Genomic DNA, 5,928 nt, shown 5'->3' on the forward strand with positions numbered 1-5,928 from the left:
CATTACACATCAAGAAGTGTATGTTCTTTTCTGTTAGATATTTTATTTTTTCCTAGTCTGTCTCAGTGCAGTGAAGGACTTGTTTTGCTCTCTGGCTTTCTCTCATATCTCTCCCATGACAACACATTTTCTCCAGCACATCATCTGCATATTTAATCAATACAACTTCAGCTTTTCATGTTTTTTTTTTTCTTCATTTGCAAGCATTTGGCTTGCTTTGCACTCAGTTCAACTCAGCACCTCCACCCTAAATAATTTCTGTACTGTGTAGGCTTAAATAAAATCCTATCCCTTCAAGACTCCATCTGGTCCTACAGATATGACCCAATTCCAGACTTCAAGCGTCACAAGACACCTTTCCCCGAGCTGGTGAAGCTTGTAATTATGAACGTGGAGAGCGAGGTGAGAGAGCGTGAGGTAATATGGCAAACATCCGAGGCAGCCGGGGTAATGAGACACAAACCGGTTCCACCTGTCCTCCACATGAACTGTTTCTGCATGTGTACAGTAATAATAAAATACATCATTTGTTAGGTGCTTATATTTATCCTTTTTCCACACATGAATTTGAAATGTGCTTTTTTTTGCATATTCCAAACTCTCCCTGAGACACCCTCGGAGAGTGAGGTTATAGGAAGGGGTTCAGTAATTATCAACGGCAACCCTGAAGCAATTAGGGGTAAAAGCCCTTGCTCAAGGGCACATTGGCAGATTTCACATCTCGTTGGTGCGGGGATTTGAACCGACAACCTTTTCGGTTACTCGCCCAACGCTCTAAATGCTAGGTTACCTGCCACCCTAAACAGGAAATAACCGTTTCCACCCAGTTCCAAACCGGAGACCTTGAGATTCACTACATCACAGTAAGAAAAGCAGAGAGGTGTTGTTGCAAGACCGTGTACCGTTTTCTTATATCATCTTCCCATAACAATCGCCGCCTCTCCTCTTTGACAACACGCTGGTCTTTGTGTTACTAACAGTCATCTTCCTGTGTCGTGTCCCAAACTGCTGAAATCAATAAAGGTTCAATCTGCACTCTCACACCTGTATCAAGTCTCAAGGTTCAACCTGCACTCTCACACCTGTATCAAGTCTCAAGGTTCAATCTGCACTCTCACACCTGTATCAAGTCTCAAGGTTCAATCTGCACTCAAGTCTCAATAAGGATCATGCTCTCATTGAATTCTACAAGTCGATAGTGTACGAGTTGGACGAATACAAAAAAAAAACGTGCAGAGGTGGCATAGTTGTTCATGTTAATGTCTTTGTCAAACAATCATGGTGGTACCGCTATCTCCTAGCTACAGGCATAAACAGTAGACAGACGATGATGATCTAGCGGTAACTGGACTTTGTGTCTGGTCTCGGGAGGACTGATGTAAAGTTCATTCAGAAGTATCACTCCCCTCGACAGACAGACAGACAAGCAGGCAGGCAGGCAGACAGGCAGGCAGAGATCAGACACACTGCTTCCTCGCTCTCAGCCTGGCCTCTATGCAGTTAACACCTCAGCACTGCACTCAACTCTCGATTCACACTGCACTCAACTCTCGATTCACACTGCACTCAACTCTCGATTCACACTGCACTCAACTCTCGATTCACACNACTGCACTCAACTCTCGATTCACACTGCACTCAACTCTCGATTCACACTGCACTCAACTCTCGATTCACACTGCACTCAACTCTCGATTCACACTTTATCGCCTGGCTGAATGTGCCTTGATTGCAGTAGTGTTTTTCTGCTAAGTGGGAGTGAGGAGCTAGCCTGTGTACTGTAAAAAAACAATGAAACTGTAGCTACTTCCCAGTGAGCTCTTCCTAGTCCAGGGTTGAGAGCACAGAAACCTCCACTGCATGGAAAGGAATACAAGCAGAGGCTACAGTGCTGTTCTGTCTGGAACCTCCACTGCATGGAAAGGAATACAAGCAGAGGCTACAGTGCTGTTCTGTCTGGAACCTCCACTCAACCCTTCTGTTGGAGCGAGGGGAAGGAGATGGGGCCACTCAAATTCCCTACTGTAAAATACTGTCCTGTTGCTTAGATAGAGGTCTCAGCTATTAAGGCATTAGGAGGCATACTACTCACTATGTGTCAGTTACTGTATATTATTCTGTATTCAGCACTGTGACTGGCAGGCCTGGGGCCTGTTTTTATTTCACCTTGAAGAGGAGGCAGTGAAGCCAGTTACTATGACTGGCAGGCCTGGGGCAGTCTGTTTTTATTTCCCTTTGAAGAGGAGGCAGTGAAGCCAGTTAATCAGGCTGGCAGTGAAGCCAGTTACTGAGCCTGGCAGTGAAGCCAGTTACTGAGGCTGGCAGTGAAGCCAGTTACTGAGGCTGGCAGTGAGGCCAATTACTAAGACTGGCAGTGAAGCCAATTACTAAGACTGGCAGTGAAGCCAGTGAAGCCAATTACTAAGACTGGCAGTGAAGCCAGTGAAGCCAATTACTAAGACTGGCAGTGAAGCCAATTACTAAGACTGGCAGTGAATCCAATTACTAAGACTGGCAGTGAAGCCAGTGAAGCCAATTACTAAGACTGGCAGTGAAGCCAATTACTAAGACTGGCAGTGAAGCCAGTGAAGCCAGTTACTGAGACTGGCAGTGAAGCCAATTACCGAGACTGGCAGTGAAGCCAGTTACCGAAACTGGCAGTGAAGCCAGTTAATCAGGCTGGCAGTGAAGCCAGTTACTGAGCCTGGCAGTGAAGCCAGTTAATCAGGCTGGCAGTGAAGCCAGTTACTGAGACTGGCACCAATACGAGAAGGAAAACACTCTTCGGACGTGTTGACTCTCCTTCTCCACTTACAAATGGTGTTTACATGGTGGAATCACAAAATACATTTATAAAGTGATAAAACTTAATGTAGCTAGTTGTGCAAGACATGTTATAGATAAAATTATAAGTATCGTGCGTGCTTTTCTCCTTGGGGAAAATAACAGTTTATTGAAAGGGGGTATGGCAGGTTTTTAAACACCTCCACACTCGCTGGCAGTATACTCTGGCGTACATCCTCTGCAGAAGTAGGTCATCGAGGAGGTGAACCTACTAGTCTATTGACACTCTCCTCGTCCACTCGGTTTCCGGGTCAAGGAAGAGAGAACAGACTTTTGCCCAGTTGAGAATCTCCCCAGATGATCTAAAGTACCAGTCAAAAGTTTGGACACACCTACTCATTTAAAGGTTTTTCTTTACTTTTACTATTTTCTACATTGTAGAATAATAGTGAAGACATCAAAACTATGAAATAACACATATGGAATCATGTAGTAACCAAAAAAATGTTAAACAAATCAAAATATATTTTATATTCTTGAATGAGTAGGTGTGTCCAAACTTTTGACTGGTAATGTATATATAACCTGAGGCTACCCACTGGTTGAATGAATGTTGTTTCAATGTAATTTTATCAATGTATTATGTGTAAAATTGCATTGGATTTGAAAATAAGTAATCAACCAGTACTATTTATCATCTCATTTCAACCAGCTAAACACTTACACTTAAATACAATGACTTAACATGACTAACAGGTTAGTACAGCAATCAAATGTCAACATAATCATCAGATCAATGTACATTTACATGTAGAAATTACATTGGAAATGCAACGTAAATCTCCCCCCCTCAATAAAAAATACTATTAAATTTCATATTTGATTAGACATACACTACATGACCAGTTGTATGTGGACAACTGCATGTCCAACATCTCATTCCAAAAATCATGTGCATTAATATGGAGTTGGTCCCCCCCTTGCTGCTTTAACAGCCTCCACTCTTCTGGGAAGGCTTTCCACTAGATATTGGAAAATTGGGGGCGGCAGCGTAGCCTAGTGGTTAGAGCGTTAGACTAATAACCGAAAGGTTGCAAGATCGAATCCCTGAGCTGACAAGGTACAAATCTGCTGTTTTGCCCCTGAACAAGGCAGTTAACCTACTGTTCCTAGGCTGTCATTGAAAATAAGAGTTTGTTCTTAAATTGAAAATAAGAATTTGTTCTTAACTGACTTGCCTAGTTAAATAAAGGTAAAACATTTGTCGACACGCATCTATGCAAGCAGGGACTTGCTTCCATTCAGCCACAAGAGCATTAGTGAGGTCAGGCACTGATGGTTGGGTGATAACGCCTGGCTCGCAGTCGACATTCCAAAAGGTGTTCAATAGGGTTGAGGTCAGGTCAGTCAAGTTCTTCCACACTGATCTTGACAAACCATTTTTGTATGGACCTCGCTTTGTGCACAGGGGCATTGTCATGCTGAAACAGTGTGGCCTTCCCCAAACTTTTGCCACAAAGCACAGACCATTATTCCTCCTCCACCAAGCTTTACAGTTGGCACTATGCATTGGAGCAGGTAGCATTCTCCTGGTATCCAAACCCAGATTCATTCGCCGGACTGCCAGATGGTGAAGCGTGATTCGTCACTCTGGAGAACGGGTTTCCACTGCTCCAGAGTCCAATGGCAGCGAGCTTTACACCACTCCAACCGACGCTTGGCATTGAGCATGGTGATCTTAGGCTTGTGTGCGGCTACTCTGCCATGGAAACCCATTTCATGAAGCTCCCGACGAAGAGCTCCTAGACGTTTCCACTTCACAATAACAGCACTTACAGTTGACCGGGGCAGCTCTCGCTTGGCAGAAATTTGATGAACTGACTTGTTGGAAAGGTGGCATCTTATGAGAGTGCCACATTGAACGTGTCACTGAGCTCCTCAGTAAGGCCATTCTACTGCCAATGTTTGTCTATGGAGATTGCATGGCTGTGTGCTCGATTTTATACACCTGTCAGCAACGGGTGTGGCTGAAATAGCCACATAGCTACATCACATTTGAAGGGGTGTCCACACACACACACATACAATACACTATATATATAAATAAACGAGGTCAAATAACATACACTATATATATATATATATAGTGTATGTTATTTGACCTTGTTTATTTATAGGGGTAATGGAAACTACTTCTAAACTTCCAAAGATCCAGGTAAGCAGGGTACACAGAGGTAAGCAGGGTACACAGAGGTAAGCAGGGTACACAGAGGTAAGCAGGGTACACAGAGGTAAGCAGGGCGTACACAGAGGTAAGCAGGGTACACAGAGGTAAGCAGGGTACACAGAGGTAAGCAGGGTACACAGAGGTAAGCAGGGTACACAGAGGTAAGCAGGGTACATAGAGGTAAGCAGGGTACATAGAGGTAAGCAGGGTACATAGAGGTAAGCAGGCTACACAGTTCTTGCAAATTATGTTGAAATTAGATTGATTTAATCAGAAAAATTCAGGGCAGCGACCTTCCTGACCTGCTGCATCTCTGATGTGCAGCTCTGATGTGTATCTCTGATGTGTATCTCTGATGTGCTGCTCTGATGTGTATCTCTGATGTGTATCTCTGATGTGCATCTCTGATGTGTATCTCTGATGTGCAGCTCTGATGTGTATCTCTGATGTGCAGCTCTGATGTGCATCTCTGATGTGTATCTCTGATGTGTATCTCTGATGTGCATCTCTGATGTGCATCTCTGATGTGTATCTCTGATGTGTATCTCTGATGTGTATCTCTGATGTGTATCTCTGATGTGTATCTCTGATGTGTATCTCTGATGTGCATCTCTGATGTGTATCTCTGATGTGTATCTCTGATGTGTATCTCTGATGTGCATCTCTGATGTGCATCTCTGATGTGCATCTCTGATGTGCAGCTGGTCCGTGAGGAAACCACGTCTCTTTCATCTCGGTCTTTGTGACGCAAACATGCTATCTATAACACCTCCGTCTCGTTCCACAGATACAAGCTGTACACTAAGAGTACAGGCCCACGCTAACACACACACACACACACACACAACAACACACACACACACACACACACACACACACACACACACACACACACACACACAAACACACACCTCAAA

This window comes from Salvelinus sp. IW2-2015, unplaced genomic scaffold, assembly GCF_002910315.2.
Source record: "Salvelinus sp. IW2-2015 unplaced genomic scaffold, ASM291031v2 Un_scaffold1527, whole genome shotgun sequence".
Lineage (NCBI taxonomy): Eukaryota > Metazoa > Chordata > Actinopteri > Salmoniformes > Salmonidae > Salvelinus > Salvelinus sp. IW2-2015.